Genomic DNA, 17,129 nt, shown 5'->3' with positions numbered 1-17,129 from the left:
TGTTGGAAAGAATTCACGTTCGTTGCATTTCTTTGATTATTTGCCTATTAGAGCTATGGACTGTCCACAGCAGATCCATGGAGAAGTAACCTTGTAGATGAGCATTTTGCTGGAGGCCATGCCTTTGACACACGGCAGGCTAAAGCAGCATTTAGGGACTTTCAAAAGATCTCCTGTACATATATTTAACTTCCAGTGAATAAACAAGCCACTGTTTTTCCTAATGGTATGTAATGGAATAAGATGGCTGCAGTTCTGCCAAGCTCTTTTATTTGTTTATTTATTTTTTGCAAGAGAACACTATTTGATTTTCCTGGGATACAATTGGCAAAGAAGCCTTTTTCAGAGTATTCATGATTACCACAGCTATGAAAAAAGTGTCCATTCAACTTAATGTCTTAGATGGACCCATTAGCTACTGATGTCTTGTTGCATAAATGCACACGGTTGCAAAAATGACACAGGTTTTTAATGTAGGATGTCTTAATCCATTGTGATAGCGACGTGGCTTCTCCTTCAAAACATGGAGGGCAGGCTGTGCAGCCAAGGGTGTTTTAATTCCGTATCTGGAGTTCAGCAAATGGAAGAGAGAGCATTCAAAGACTTAAAATAAACCACAGTGTGATAAATCATAACAAAGTACAAAATGAAAACATTCAATTTATTTAGAGAACATTCTCAAAGAATGGAATACATCAGTCTTGGACCAAAGCATACAGTTATCCAGACAGCTGTTAATTCACAGTTTATTTATAAAATGATTCAATTTTTGATAACATCTATGTATGGCAAGATGCCCAACCTCTGGGGCACAATGGGGAGAGGTTGTTAAGCTAGCATCCTCCTTTCCCTTTACCTACTAGCAAAGAAGTGGAAAGAATCAGTGTTGCTCTGCTGACTCAAGTCCAACAGCAATGCCAGGCGAGTCCTACTAGTAATTTACACCCATCAGAGAAAAGAAAGATCCTCTCCAATGGAGGGAACAGGAAAACTTCACAGGAGGCCCTCAGGACAGCCATCCAAAGCTAGTAGACCTATTCTGATACAAAGTCAGCACTTTGCCTTCTGTCACAGAGGAAATTAAATGAAAGTAATCACTCAGAACGACTAAATAAAAGCAGGAATTATCTTACATGTTTTGTGTGAGTGGGTGATGGAAAATCCAGGTGTCTACAGGCAGCACGAATGTTATAGCTGTTATAATTAATTCCACTTTTCTGATTACTTGAATGGGAAAACACATAATTTCTGCTTGTGCAGTTTTCTGAAGGAACAGTGAGTGCAAGTAGCTAATGAATCCACAAGGCAAAGGACTGGTCTGGACTGAAAGAGGTCTTAAAATGTGTGTGTGTGTACAGAAGTTCCATTCACTGTGTATGACTTACAAATTTAGCATGGCTGACAAAAGAAGTTGCCTTGGCCACAAAATGTTTGTCTCTAATAGTAATGACCTAAAATATGTATTTGATATTGGAAAAAATAACATATTGGTCATTTGTCTGACAGATTTTACCGCTTCCTGGCTGATTATTGAGGAATTCAGAATGCTTTTTGGCAAACAATAAGTATGCCTACACTGGGGAATTTCTTATTCTTTTTTTTTTTTTCAGGAAACACAGCTACATTAGTGCTATGAAAGCAGGCTTTCTCACCACCATTTATCTAATGCTGTCTGGGCTCCGTGGCTTTTCTAGATCCCTTTTATCTGCTTCATAGCAGGCCCCAATCCTGCAATGAATTCCCCTTGGTACAGAGGCTGGCAGTGCTCGCTGCAGAGTCCCGGCCATTACCCATATCGTTCTGTAAACATGCAGGTGATAGCAGCACCTGAGCTAGCAAATACCAAGCTGGCACTTTTGCATGGAGCTCAGATGAGAGTCACTGAGATGCAGTGCCCCAAAGAAGCCATTTGCCCTTCAGCACGGCAGCCACTGGGGCAGAGGCTGTGTGACCCCGGGGCGGTGAGCTGCCCACCTTTGCCCACCTTTGATGCCTGATGCAATCAATTAGGAAATGAAGATGGGAACGGGCCAACCTGGCTTCTGTTTTATCTTTTCCCAGTGTGAGCTGAAGAGGTATTTCACTGTTTTGGAGTTTTCCTGTCCAGGTCCTTCCTCCTCATTTTCATTTTTTAAATGAAATTTTAATTTTCTACGACCGAGCACTTTTATTTAATACAAAACCACACATCAAAAAAAAAAAAAAAAAAAATTGGAGGAATGTTTTTAAGGCTTTCTTCCTCAGCAAACGGACTTCCACAGAGCTCCACACATGCCCCTGGTAAATAAATGAGGAAATAAAGAGCATTAAACTCATAAAACAATTGCAGTATTTTGCTGAGGGCTGGCATCCCTGCAGTACAGCTGCTTCTCCCGGCCTCCTGGGAGCTGGGAAAGGGACAATAGCGAGCTATGTGATGTGACTGACAGATCTGCTAGGCCCCCATCCTAAAGGCACATGCATGTATTACCCGTACCATCAGACCTGAAGCTTTCCTGTAGGCTTAGCACCGTCTTCAAAGACTTTCTCTCAACCAGCCAGGAGTCAGTGGCTTCACGTGAGAAGCCATTTCTGAAACTCCTGCATGAGCTTTAGCTCGGATGATCGTAACGATCTCTTTTGGCCGTGCAGTCAGTCACTGAGCAGACGATCTGATGGCTTTCCCCAGAACGTGCCTTTATATCTTGATGAGCATCTGGCCTAACAGGTGTGGCTATGCCTACAAGCAGCCCAAAACAGCCAGCTGTGCTTGTAAGGAAATATTAAAATCTGCAGTCATCAGGGGAGAGAAGCCTTCGCCGAAGACTGTAAATAAGAGAAGAATGCAGTGGTTTTGGGCCTTTTGCCCAAGCTGATAAACCTTGACTCGTGTTGTGCCTTTGCTTTCTTAAGAAGCCCCAAGAGTTATTTCTTGCTGGAGACAAAAGAACTCGATTGTTATCCTTGTCACAAACGGAGGCCATTCCCACAGCTGGAGCTCACGCTGGAGGCCAGGGATGCCCAACTGAACCCCTAGCATTACTCCAGGCTGTGGGCAAGGCCCAGCACTCTCATCTGTACGTGGCCCCTGGGTGCTCTAGCTTGATCCTACACATTTCCTCCTCCACTGCTGATTTATGATGGTTTGTCACACCCTATTTCCCAGTGTGCATGTCCTGTGACAAACCCTCTGCTCCCAAGTGGGTGTTGAAAAGGCAAAAGGGAACAGGAAGGTAGTAAGTAAAGTAGGTGATGGTTAATTAGCTTGGCCTTCCAGGAGCTAAAGGACAACAGATCTCACACCCTATGAGGAGAAGTCACTCCTCAGGAAATCCTTGCAGATCATTGTTCCACTGGAGCAGGAAAACAAGCCTCTCACAATAGAAAATATCTTCCCATCAGGAGCATTAGAAAACGATAAAGCAACCAAACTGCGATAGAGTGAGTCATCACTCGACAATTTTCCCTCAGTGCTTTCCCAGAGGTTGCTTGCAAAAGCTGTGGGTTGCTAAGCCAGAGTTTGGAGGCTCTAAGATGGGGAGAGCCATCAGAGAGACCCTATGTGATGGAAGTGCTGACTTCTAAATCTCAGTTAAGCTCACAAGTATCTGCAGGAAGATCCATCTTTCTTGTTCTAAATTAAAAATGTGCTTTTTAGCAAATCTGAAGGAAGTGTTGTGGTTGCTATGGACAAAATGTACGTAGGATCCAAACCTCAGAATTTTCGCTTCTAGTAGATAAAAACCAAAGAAGGTAGAAGAAGTTAAAGTAGTGTGATGCTGTCACATCCCTTGCAGAGCCACCAGTTCAGAGTTAGTCCCAGACCATCTCATGGAAAGCAGCTTTGTCTGCAGCATTCCCCTGCCTGTCCTGGTACCTGGCCTTGGAATCCTTCTAGCCCACTGAAGTGACTTAAAGTGCAGAAGGTCTTCAAGCCATCACTCAGCTCCCCCTTCATTACCCATTCAAACTGTCCAAGTAATTCATTTACTACCTGTAATTATCTGATATGAGGAGGAATTGAGCTTAAAAAAGGAAAGCCACGGGATTCTGAAGTCCTACAGAAGTATCACATCCTCTTTCTTCCTGCAGATGCAAGCTGTCAAAAATAGCCACCCTCCTTTAACATTCAGTTATCTCTGGTACAGCAGGCTGCCTGTAGCTGCACCAAGAACAATTCAGATAAGACATCAGTATTTTATCACTGTGTGGTCTAACCTTACTTAAAGCAAGTCTGGTTGATGTAGTAATGAAAAAATATCAACACCTAACAGTACCTTTCTTGCCTTGAAGCTCATACTATCGTTATCAACAACCCAGCCACAAGGGATATTCCAACAGATATCATTTGGAATAACAGAAAAATACAATGGAGAAAAGTCGGGTGGAAACCCAGGTTTTGGAGTCACACTGGAGCAAGAATCACGAGGAGAAGAAGAAATTGGAACTAGATTTCATGTCTATTGTGCTCCTGTCTGTCTGCAACATCCCATGGAAAATGATAGAAAAATGCTTAGGCATTGTTAATCAACCTAATCATTAGTGTCTTCCTGAGCTATAGGGAATTTACAGCTTCCATGGAATTCCCTTTGGTTCTTTTTTTCAAGATAGCTGGCAGACTGTTACATTTCTGTGTTTCATGATGGCTTCATATGCTGTGACTGCCTGCTCTGAGAGCAATAGGCTGTGCTGTAGCAGCGCCTCTGTTCTGAGAATGTCCAGACATGCTCCATACCTCTAATGAGATTATTTTTACTGTCTTAAGGGTATTTTAGGTCTTCACAGAATTGGAGTTTAGCTGCATACCTTACAGGCATGTTCTGTATCTAAAGACTGATGTCAGCTGCATACACTACTGTGTAAGGTACGTCAGAAATATGTAACGCGTGATAAACAGAAAGATGTGCTTGGGGTTTCCATCATCCTTCCTCTTAGTGAGGTATTTCAGGACTTCAGCTAAATGCACATGTCTTACATTAGAGAAGCTTAGCGGGCTCAGAATATGTATATCCCCATTTCCCTTCAGCTTGTGAAGCTGCATTACTACCAAAGCTGAGTAAAGTATCTTTATTGAGTCACTGTAAACAGCTCCTATTCAGCTCCCGAGCCAGCAATCACACTACTGAGCTCTTTTTTTCCTTTTCTTTCTTTTTTTCCCTGCAGTTTTTTTCTTTTTCGGAAATAAGAAGTTTTTCGTGCACGTTGATTTCATCATTCAGGAATTTAATTCAGCAGTCACCTTAAAAGGCCATTCATTTTGAGTCTAGGGAGGAGTGCATTTGCTTCCTTTGCAAAATGTGATTGTCAAGGTTTATAGACTTCCCTCCCCCCCCTTAATTCATCTTAAAATAGGAAATGCAGAAAGAGCAGTATAGTAGAACACAGCACACATTTATATGGTTAGCTAAATGAACAAGGCTTGTGAGGGGCTCGCTTCTTACTAACCTGAGCACACTGGGAGGTCTTTCCGAGGGTCACAGCTACAGATGGAGCCGTTGCCCTAGTTGGGCAAGCTGCTGATTCAGGCTTTGTAATTGGCCAGCTGAAGAGATCAAAGACAAAAAATGAAAAAATCCGGATGAAAGCTAGGTGCTGGTGTGGCCGTAATTTCTCTCCAAAATACCTGGTTCCCAGGTTACAGTGCTGTCTGGCTGTATCTGCCACACTTCCAATGGGAAGAATAAAACAAAGGCGTGTAGGCTTCACCACAGCATTATTATTATTATTATTATTATTTTTGTATAGATTTCTCCAAATCTGATCAGTGATTGCAGGTGAGGCTGTTAGCTCCAACTGCTATTAAAGTTGTCTACACATCTCATCATAAACTCCTGTTTCCAGCCAGTTGTAGCTATTTCAGAGTTCAGCTTCTGGAACTGGGCTGTTCAGAGGTGATAGCTGCACTTGCCACATCACAAACACACGCATGTATAGGTGATGATGCTTTTCAGATACAGCAAAAAAGTGAAATGCATTTCACTCAGGTCAAAGGTTTCTGGAATGAGTATTTGGTATGAGGAGGTGTGGAGGAGGAAGTGAGCTTTCTGAAAGAGCACCATCTTTTATGATCCTTGAGCAAATTCAGCCAGGGTTAGCTCAGACAGGCCTTTCAAAGCTTGCAGCTCACACATGTTCAGCAGAAACCTTTAAAATGTTAGCTGTTAACCTCCTTGGCGATTTGCTGCCTCGAGCGCATCTAGTCCAAGTGCAAGATTCTTTTATTTTTTGGTATGGTTGTTACGATGCTCTGTGGCAGGCTGTGCTTCACACTTAGATCTCAACTCTTCAGGGCCTGGGGCTGAACCCCTCTGAGGTGGCACAGGAGGAAGGGAAAGAGGCCACAGGCAGTGATGCTGATCCAGGGAGAGGATAACAGCAATGGTTCAGGCAACAAGCTGTGTCTGTGTTTGCATCTGATGTCTGCAGTGCACTTATCTTGGATTTTCTAGGGCCAAGGATTTGCTGTGCAAGATTAGGAATGTGTGGGAAGTTTAAGGAGCAGAGGTGAGGGCTGGCTAAATACAAAGTACTGGACTTACAACTGAGGGTGAGGAGAAGGTGGAGCAGCGGAGCAGCGGTGCAAATAAACTGCTCCTGGAGTGTGAATGCTACCTTGGACTCAGTCCTGCTGCTCCAGAACTCCTTGCTCATAAGACAGAATTTGTGTGATGGTACCTGGGCGCTCCTCATATCCTTGGGCATCAACACGATTCCTGACTTGAAACAGAGCCAGGTGCTCAGAGCTATAACTGAAGGCAATGGGGGCTGTGTTTTCAGTATATGCAAAAAAAACCTCAGAGATTTACAAGCAATTATTGATGTCTGTGAAGTACTCATAGATTGTAATGTTGTCAATTGAAAAGTGCCTTGGGGAACAAATAAAAGAACAGACAGTAAGGTCTGATGCCACATTAAACTATGAGGAGAATACAAATCATGCAGTTGTTGCTCATTCCATGGCCACTTCTTGATCTGAATACTGGCAACAGCAAAATTACTCTGAAAAAATAGTTATGTAGCATGTCACTAGGAGCTGAGTCATAGTCCATGGAAGTGTTAATTGGAAAAGCACCATCCCTTTCCTTTCATGTAATACCAATAGTGTACAAGCTGTGTTTTTTCAAGCCTTCTCCACTTATAGACCCCTATAAGCTTTGCAGGGGAGATGCAGACCCTTGGATAAGGACAAGATACTTGTTTGTTCCACGGCTACCTCTTCTGAAGCCCTTGGAAGTCCTCTGGATCTCTAGGAGTCTGCAGACCACATGTTGTAAACCATCATTTCTGACTGTATAGCTCACAAAGGAAAAAAAAAGACAAAAAAAAGCCTGTTACATCACCAATCATTCTCTTGGTCCTTCCAGTAACACACACTGTGTCATAATTAAGCGTATGAAATGTTCAGTGCCCTCGCTGCCAGCAATATTCTTGAAAGGAAGAAAGGAGTTTGTTTTGACTGTGCTGTATCAGATGTCCTGCCTGAGACTTTGTCTCTTTCTTTACCTGTTTTTTCCCCCCGTTGCCACTGCTCCGTTTGCCCTGGCCAACCACCACTCCTGTAGCCCTGCTCTGAGTTAGGGTTCCTGCCCGTTGGCTCACCTCTGCCTACTTTAGTCCAGCTCCTTCCACACACCAGGTAATGCCGCAATCTGCTTTGAGCATTCACACACTGGAATGTTTCCATCCCACTGCAAATTGAGGGTGTTATTTGGTTCTGCAAAAACAAATATTACAAAGGTGTTTCCTCTCGAAGTTTTGGAACTTCTGTCACCAGTGCATAAGGATCTGTAGTTACAGCAATGTACCCCTCCATCCAGCACAGCTGCCTCCAGCACCGTTCCCCCTCATTAGAAATCTATCCTATAATTTCAGATTAGAACTACATAAGGCAGTAATTGGCCCTTTCTGTTCTAGTCTTTGCAGATTTTGCCTTGTCAAGATGAGGCGTTTGTTGTTCTTAAACCTTTCCACCCCTTGGCAATAGGTCTTGAACTTCATTTTGCTTTGCTTCGCCTGTGTTGGCAGTTGCCCTGGTTCAGTTGCTGTAAGAGCTGGCTGCAGACAGCTTTTCTTCAGGAAGAGCAAGCCTCTGATTCTCTTGGTAATAGTACAGCCACTGATTTATTTATTTTTTCTCACCACTTGACATTCAGCTTTTTGCTACACTGGTGAGCTGAGTCACTTTCCCACTGCTACTCTGGCTGTGAAAATCATAGAAGAAAGCGATGTGAAATGGTAGGCTTTGTCAATCACCTATTCGAAATATCTTCTTTCTGGAAAATGGAACAAAGTATGTATCTCATTATTCATTATTTTTACGACAAATCCTTTAAAACTGTGGTTGTTCCCTGTAGAGGAGAGAAATCTGAGAGACTTTCTCGAGCTCAGAATACGTCACTGCTGCCTTAGTGCTGGTGAGGTCACATCCGGAGTGCTGGGTCCATTTCTGGGCCCCCCAGTATGAGAAAGATACAGACGTACTGGAAAGAGTCCAATGTAGGGCCACTAAGGTGATGAAGAGGCTGGAGCATCAGGACAGGCTGAGATATCTGCGCCTGTTCAGCCTGGAGAAGAAGCAGCCCAAGGGGATCTCATGCACATCTATGTATAGCTGAAGGGAGGGTGCCGAAAGGATGGGGCCAGGCTCTTTCCAGTGGTGCCCAGAGCCACGACAAGAGGCAGTGGACACAAACTGAGGTTTCCTCTGGACCTCAGCAAACACTTCTACAATGCACAGGTGCTGGAGTGTTTGCACAGCCTCCCCGGAGGCTATGGAGTCTCCTTGAAGATCTCCAAAAGCTGCCTGGATGTGGGCCTGGGTGCCCTGCTGTGCATGGCCCTGCTTGGGCAGGAATTGGACCAGATGGACCCAGAAGTCCCTGCCCACCTCAGCCTTTCTGAGATTCCATGATTCTGTCTGCAAGTCTTAGCAATAGGTGCTGGGCTGTACTTGCTAGCATAGCACAGCAACATACAGATAATTCGTGGTAAATTTGTGAGCGAGCTCCTTCTAGCTATTTTTTTTTTATTTCAGTTGGCAAAATACAAAAAAGCATTTCTTATTCTGGCCTCCAAACTCATTTACCAATAGATTAAAAAAGCAGACCAACCCCCTAAGAGCTTTAGCAAACCACGAGCTTTTTCCCATATGCCAGGATGCGTCATCAGATTTTTGAAGAGAAGCAAAATGGACACAAAGGACTGCATGAGTGGGCTGGGGGCAAAGGTCTGTATATATGTACATGGAGCAGCAGCTTTAAAGTGTTTCCTTCTCTGATCTTCCTGCCTCTTGCCTCGGTGTCTGCATGGCTGAGGTGTGCACATGCATGCACATGTATGTATACAGGTATGTGTTGCTGCAGATATATGTGCATTGGGAATTATGCTTTGCATAGACTGCTATGCACTGTTTTAACTGTTCCTGATGTTTCCTGCTCCAGCCTTCCCACCCCCTGAACCACCAACACCAATTCCCTTCTGCGTTATTGCTGCCAACACACTGTACAATGCCAAAGAGAAGTTTTTAAGTTCCACAGGTAACGCCATCTTTCTTTCTAATTACCCCCAATTAGTGGGGATAAACATTTCCTCAGAGGGTACAACGTTAAACCACATTCCAGCATTCACCTCAACTTTCTGGTAAGGCTGAGCTTTAAAAAGTGGGAGCACTTCTTCCTAGTGGGAGCAGAAAATTCTGTCCTCAAAAGTACTTGTGAAAATCCAGCCTTTCTTTCTGGAGCAAAGTGTGCAGCTTGCAGTTGCTGATTCTCTTCATGTGTTCCCATGAGTGGAGATGGCCCTAATCTGACTTTTCCTTTCTCATCATACTCGGTGCATTCGCTTCCTCTGTGGGCTGCCTTTGAATGTGTTTGTTTGGTTTCTTGCTGTTTGCCAAACTTCTTTGTTCTTTTCTTCAAGAGTTTGCCATGTCTCTTATGGCAGTCTTGATTCTGTACCCTGCTCTGCTTTGTTTGGGTGGGTTTAGCGTGCCAGTTGTATGAGGATGTGCCTCTGTTGTCATTTTCATGTTCTGAACGTTAGTGCTCTGTTGAAGATCGAGACTGCAGGGGGAAAGTCCAAAAATTAAAACTGTAAAGCAAAGCCCCATTGGCAGCAAAGGGAAAATAAAAAGAAGAATGAAAAAAAAACCAATATGCATAAGTAAGATTAATAAAAGAGGCATAGGATTAAAAAAGCACCTAATTTCTTCCCTCATGCTGAATCCAGATGTAACTCAATAACAGAATCCATTGAAATACAGAAGAATCATACTTACTGCATTGTACAATCACTTCATTTTTGCAGTCAGAAAAAATATGAAAAATCCAGTGTTAGTAATGCCCCCCTTTCATAAGAATCCAAATCTTCGCATGGTTTAAGGCCATTCTGCAATATGATCCTCTTATCTCTGGTAAAAGTCTGCGAGGTTTATCAGCAGCTTTTGACACAAATGAACTCAAGATATTGCTGCCTTTCCACAGAAGCTCTCTGGGATCAGTGGGGTCACTCTGAAGATGAAAACTATCTGCTCTCCCTGCAGAAATACCTGGAAGGACCATAATAGTTATTTCCAATACCATAAAGGACCATAATGGTTATCTGCCTTGCTTCACATCCCCTCACAGAAAGCTGGTTGTCAGTGTTTGTGTCAGTGGCATTTCATTTTCTGAGCCATCTCAGATTTTAAAATAAACAGTTCCATGTATCTCATAATGGGTACTGAACAGCACACTCACCAGGCTATCGCCCAGCCTGGGGATGGTGAATGTCAGAAGGAGAGAAAAAAATAACTCAAAATAAGTTTGAAAAAAAGATGAGTAGCGCTGACAGATGGTACGGCCCTTTTAGGAAATCACGACTTTCCCCTCCTTCTATCAGTTGCTAAACTGAGATTACATCTGAGAGAATTATCAAGAATATCAGCAGTCAGGTAGTACTTAATGCTTGGGCACCCTTGAAGCCATCTGACACAACTTCCATCTTACCCAACCTGCTTCTTGGATGGTAGAGTTCATCTCTGCAGTTCTTTATTTCTCAGTGGGAAGAGAGGAATACTGTAGCTTTTAGACTGACCAGGAGGCTGCTCAGATGCATTACCCAGTCCACCGTGCAGCTGTGTGTCTCTTGAACTGCAAAGGCAAATGGGAACATGTCAGAATACATTTCCCTGCAGCCTAGAGACTGCACGTGCAGTAGCTGCTCTCACCCAGAGCAGTGATTTTTCTCTTTGCTGCTTTCCATGGGATGGGGTTCAGCCCCATTAATGACTGAATAGCCTTCCCAAGCACTCCAGGGATACTGGCCAAGAGACAGTGATGTAACGGTCACAACAGAAATGAAACTCAGATGAGTTGAGGGGAATGAGTAGGAAGGACATGCATTTGCTACAGAAATTCATCTGGCAAAGAAATAGAAAGAAAGAAAAAGAAAAAAAAGCAGTTCACTGCTTGCTTTGAAAAAAAAAAACGTTGCAAAATGCATATTGTTTACTTCAGCCTTCCTTCAGCAGAAGCAGTGACATATTGTCTGCAAAATTACCACCCGCATCCCCGACTTTAACTGTATTATATCCAATCATTCCTCCAAAGAGAAAAGCTGTGGGTACCTTCCAGACATGCAGTTCTGAGCTGGACAGAGCCACGTTTACAACGGGCTCCTCCCAGTGACACATAGAATGCTACAAAGGGGCAACAGGGGGGCCGTGGTCCCTCTGCTCTCTCATCTGGGATACAACTGGCCCTTGTTTCAGCAAAAGGATGGAGAAAATGTTGCCCTTCATTTGGTAGCCATACACAACAATGACAGTTATGACGGGAAGGGATAGGAATTAGTGATAAGCATTCTGGAGAACTCTCTTACTTAAGAACTGAGAGCTGCCAGCAGAGGTGTTTGCATGTGTAGGATGGAGTCCCTCATCATCACAGAGAGGGATGCAGATACATGCTGCAAACTAATAATTCAAGAAGGGCCTTCTGAGAGGCTAAAAAGGACCAGGCTTCTACATTTCTGTAGTGAAGAGCACAAAAGAGAGCCCAATACACCTCTTAGTGTTACTGGAAGAATCCATTTTGCAGTAGTATAAGCAAAGTTTAGGTGATTGGCAGCCAAACGTGCTGCAGATTAACTATACGTCATTATGATATGTGAGATGGAAGGCACAGAAAAAAATGAAGACTGGGAGAGCTGGCAAGGAGGACAGGGCCAGTGATTGCAGCTGGAGAATACCCATAAATCTGATGGCTACAGAGCAAGATAATGCAAAGCAAAGGTTGTAAAATGACCAATATGAATGAAGGCCAGTAGAGAGAAGGAGGAGGGTTGGCTGAATGCAGCAGCCACTGAAGACATGCTGTTGGTGCATGCAATAAGCATGTGGGCAGACAAACATCACTTGGGCTTGTTCCCCAGTCCTTCTTCAGGATGCATGGCCTCTCCTATTTCCTATAACAAAGACTTTCCCATCAAACATTCTCTTTTTTTTTGGCTTGACTCTGACTGTAACGACCTCACTTTCAGGCTGGCACAATCTGGTTCTTGCTGTGTGGTCTGTAACTTTCTCAGGCAGGCTGTAAGCTCCACGCTATGCTTGCTGCTCCAGCTGAATTCCTATGCCTGGCCTTCTGTACTGTGCTGTGCAAACCATGATAGCAGTGAAGTATGAAGCCCAGACTATGACAGTACCTACATGGTACCAAAAGCACACCAAGGGTGTTGTATGTATGGATAATAACCTACACAGCTGTAAAAATGAGATGTATGTGCACATTACAAAGGGGTGGGATTTACAGCTTGTACATGCAGAACTATTCTTGCAACAGCATAGCAGTTGTTTAGGGAAAAAGTAGTGATAAAAGAAAGTTAATTTTAATTTTGAGAGGACTTCCTGTGCAAGAAGAACACCACGTTATGTGCATGCAGAAGTGAGTGGTGCCACCACAAGAATAAAATGACCCAGATGCACTTGAGGTCTGGTCAAATTCAGATGCAGTCAAGAATTTTAAGCATCAAAATACACTTTTTTTTTTCCCTAAAACATTTGTAGCTCATAGAAAACCTCCACTTGGTGAGAAGCCATGATGTATTTCTAAAGCATGAAATATCTCAGGCAGAGCTGTCACCAGTGAAAAACAATTTGGACTCAAGTGAAAGAAATGGTGAAAAAAAAAGTGTAATAGGAAGCCATTATAGGCACTGGAGGAGGATGAGAAAGCAGAACAGGAAATGTTTGTGCAGATAAAGGAAGCCTGCAAAGCAACTACAAGAGGGATCATAGGAATTTCAATCTGCCTGTCACTGTGTGGAATTGAAATTAGGAAATATCAAATGTGCGTGAAAAACTGAAGACGAAGCTTAGCCCTGAATGACATTCAGACAGTTATTGGGTGTGCAGCTAGAGATACAGCTCAGAAAGCTCGAGCCTGGAGGTCCTTGCTGCTCCCTGAGCTCCAAACGAGTGCAGGTCGGGAAGCATCAGTTCATTGACCTTCTGGTCACAGCACCGCCTGTTTGCTCAGGCCTGCTGCAGATGGCTGGGGGCTGACATGTTCACAGAGGAGGTCGTGCGTTTAGCTTGTGGAAATTGACTCTTGTCATGTTGGTGGAGTGAATGAACTACAAACTGTTGGGAAGATGACTTGGTAAAGTACAAGATGGTCGAGTCTTTGTTCTTCTGGAAGGTATCGTGGTGAGGGGGTTTTTATCACTTGAGTTATTCTTAAGCAGTGATGAAATATATAAGCAATACCTATCATTTTTGGTAACTACAATGTTCACTAAAAAAGTTCCTTTTACAGTTAAAAAAAAAATAAATCAGATACAAAAAAATATTTTGCTGCCACCAACACCATCTTGGCTTTTGTGAGGTGCAAATTCTCCTCTGCAAAAGTGCATTAATGGGTAAGAAGCTTTGGGAAAACTTTTATTTGTTGCAGTTATAAGAAAGTATTGCAAACTGAAAATTGCTGGATGTTACTCAGGTGATGTTAAAGCTTCAGGTCTGGCATCACTGGTTTTCTGTCTGTCCCCAGCTGCTGCTCAGGCTCTCCGTGTCCTCTGCACTGCTGCAGCTCTTCCTTTTCCCACCTGTTCCTTCCATTGACCACTTGATGCATACCTCACCCAAAAAAAGCGTGTTCTGCCACGAGGCCACAATAAATCAAGTGGAAGTCCCCTCTGATGCTGGACTTGAACAGACTGGAAGAACACCAGCCCATGCTAAGAAGACTGTTGCCAGGAAATACAAAGTGTTGCAAGAGTAACCACCAAATATTTATGGGCAGCGGTTCAAAGCTTTTCTGAGAAGCTGAAGCTGTAAAATTCACAGTGCTAGGCTTCTTTTTGCAAAGATGCATCTGAACAAGCATCCACTGCGTTCTGATTCATAGCACGGGCCTACTAGTGGATAATTCTGCACAACAGTAATCACTTCAAGGTTTCTCCTGTCTATGTCCAAGGTTTCTGCTATCAATGCAGATTGTTCCTCAGCATCTGCTGATATGGATAACACCCTTTATTTCTAGCGTTTTACCTTTTCTGGTCTTCATTTGTCCTGGTGGAAGATGATCTAGTTTGATATTTCTCAAGACATAACTGTTGTGTCTGAAGTCGTGCTTGTTTGTGTAACAGGGACTGCACTCGAGAGCTTTGCAGGAATGAGAACGACCACTGATTTCACAACGAGGCTGAGATTCACTCAGGTTTCAGTGAAACAGTGGGAGAAGAGTGCAGATAGTGAATTCCACTTCCCTCTGCTGCATCCATACATCGGTTTCCAAACGCTCTGCAGACAGGTTTTCAAGAACTAATTGGAGAATCAAACTTTTTCCTCGGAAACTCTCGTTAGCAGTGTGCAGAAATGCCTGTTCTAATTTAATGAGCCTTTCTAGTAGTATCACACAGCTGTTTTCATAATCTCAAAGCTCTTCTTTAAATAGCTGTGACAATCAAGCCAATTATGCTCCCATGGACCAATTCTTAGTTATCTTTGGTTTGCTTCCACTGGAAACATACTTGTGTCCCTTTGCTGTCATCTGAAATGTGTTTTTGGAATTCAGTATTATTTATCTCACTAATTACTCTTTAACTTGCTTTGCTTATTTTTACAAATTTCCTTTTTTCCCCCTACTAGATTATTTATTTTTTGAAGGTTTACTCCTTATTGTTCCACTGACCTGTGAGGCTCTGAGGCTCTGGGATATTTTTCCTATTTAAAAGTCAAAAGGAGACATTTCAATTTCCTTTTTTTTTCTTCCCCCTCCCCCCCCCCCAAATATTTTCTGCCAGCAATTCCCTTTGATTTGAATGCTTAATTTGGTTTCCCCGACTCACAGAAATTTATGTTAAAGTGGGAGTAGAAGAGATTCTTTTGGCAGCCTGCCTGCTGAACTCTACAAATGCCACTTCACATAGTCCACACTTTGGATGGTTGAATGAGTTCCAGGGAATAGAGCTGGGAAGACAAACCTGCCGACTGAAGCCTTTTAATCCGAGGAGAGGGGAAGCCAACCTCCAGAGTGCTTGATCCTAACCATCATGTCTGCTTTATTTTGACTGCTTCCTCTTGGCAAAGGAATTCATTCTCTTTGCCACTTAATTTGTTGGTCACTGTGATAACTGAGCCAGCAGGCACTAATGGTGCCAATGGATTTGGTGACACTGACACCCGTATGCAAATAAACAGAGAAGATAATGCCATATGGACAACATGCAGTTACCAGGTATTAATGACTTTAGAGCTGTGCTTACCCAGATCTCCTCTGAGACAGGAATCTGACAGAGAAAGCACGGCCCTGTAGTTACACCGTGGTCATATCCCAAACAAGATGATCCTCGTTAGACAGCTGAGAAGTCCTAGAAGCATTTCTGTCCTTCCTAAGGGAAAAATAAACCGCAGGTTAACACTCGCTCTTTGCACGGAAAACGTTAAAACTCACAGCAGATTTCCAGACGTCTGCTTCCCAACTGTTTCTAAAATGTAGGTCATTATATATAGGTGGCATCAGATCAATCTCCACAGAAGTTTCAGAATGTTTTAAACAGAAAAATGAGTCAGATCCCTGTAAGGCTGGTAACTGTCTAACACAAGCTTTTCACGTGTACAGTCCGAGGAAGGTTAAATATCTTTCTTGACCCCTCATTTTTAACTTGAACTCTGTGAATTTTTAACTTGCCATGTTCTCACAGCTGCATAAGGTGGTATTTTGCAGGTAAAATTTCAGTCCGTTTGCATATTTGTGCCATCCAATGTGGTAAAATTAATCCTTCTACTTTGTTCCAAACCTTTGCCATTCACTTGCACATGCAGTCACTCCTTGACTGAAGGCATCTTCCATGAGCCGAAATGTTTGATGTGCCCCATTTACTACGTTTCCTTTGATTTTGTTAGTGTTATTCTTTTCCACATTGGCCCGGTCTGGAACTAAAAGAGCATTTCCAAAATGTGCTCCCCTCCCTGCATGCTCCTTTATGCAAGTGACTTCTGCACTCACACTCATGCCTGCAAACAATTTTCAGATTAGCGAGCAGGACGCATTAGGGGGAGCCACGGCAGAGCAGTGGAGCAGCACAGTGATGTGCCGGAGGGCCTCCAGGCTGGGTGCTGCCAGGCACTGACAGAGGGACTGATGAGGGGCTATGGGTGCTGAGGCTGCCAGAACCATTGGCAGGGAAGCAGAGAGGCACTGGCCCCAAGTATGCAGGTGATTTCAGTCACTGTGTCAAGGCGGCAGTGGACGCTCTGAATCGTGCACTCTGTACAGGTAAAAGCTACTTGACCTGTGAAGCAAAATGTTGGAGGGGATCCTGATGTAACTGTCTGCAGACATCGGCTTGGGAACCTTTATACAGGTTCCTTTGGCCTGGATTGGGTCCACTGCTTCTGGGCATAATGCATTACAGGCAGGACTGGATTCTCTTCCTGAAGAACAGAGCCACGGGGCCCCTCAGCCCCAGGCCAGCACTGCAAGCCAAAAGCCTGACGCATTTTCCCACCGCCTGAGTGTCTGAGAACTCAGCTGAGAGCCAGGCCAGCTGAGAAGGTCCCCGCTAGCCTCAGCAAAAAGTGTGATATTTGGCAGCTCCATTGCTCTATGGGCTATTGAGACACATAACAATGCTGCCAGTACCTCCAGAAGACTGTGGGTTCATCTCCC

General features: G+C 43.7%; 1 long non-coding RNA gene across 2 annotated transcripts; it reads right to left on the bottom strand.

Annotated features, from left to right (window-relative positions):
• Nucleotides 1–750: 750 nt before the first annotated feature.
• LOC122159668 lies at nucleotides 751–16,063 on the bottom strand. Of its 2 annotated transcripts, XR_006168578.1 has the most exons (5): nucleotides 15,724–16,063; nucleotides 10,965–11,108; nucleotides 7,193–10,040; nucleotides 5,425–5,521; nucleotides 751–2,277 (listed from the first exon to the last, which is right to left on the bottom strand). It is a non-coding gene; the product is annotated as an uncharacterized LOC122159668 (long non-coding RNA). The 2 variants fall into 2 exon arrangements; XR_006168577.1 differs by having other exon boundaries at nucleotides 5,425–10,040.
• Between the last annotated feature and the right edge of the window lie 1,066 nt (nucleotides 16,064–17,129).

This window comes from Centrocercus urophasianus, unplaced genomic scaffold (genome assembly GCF_019232065.1).
Source record: "Centrocercus urophasianus isolate 14NV4802_14NV808 unplaced genomic scaffold, USGS_Curo_1.0 seq_16, whole genome shotgun sequence".
Classification (NCBI taxonomy): Eukaryota; Metazoa; Chordata; class Aves; order Galliformes; family Phasianidae; genus Centrocercus; species Centrocercus urophasianus.
The sequence above is the reverse complement of the archived record's forward strand: the minus strand, read 5'-3'. Positions and strand labels throughout refer to the sequence as shown.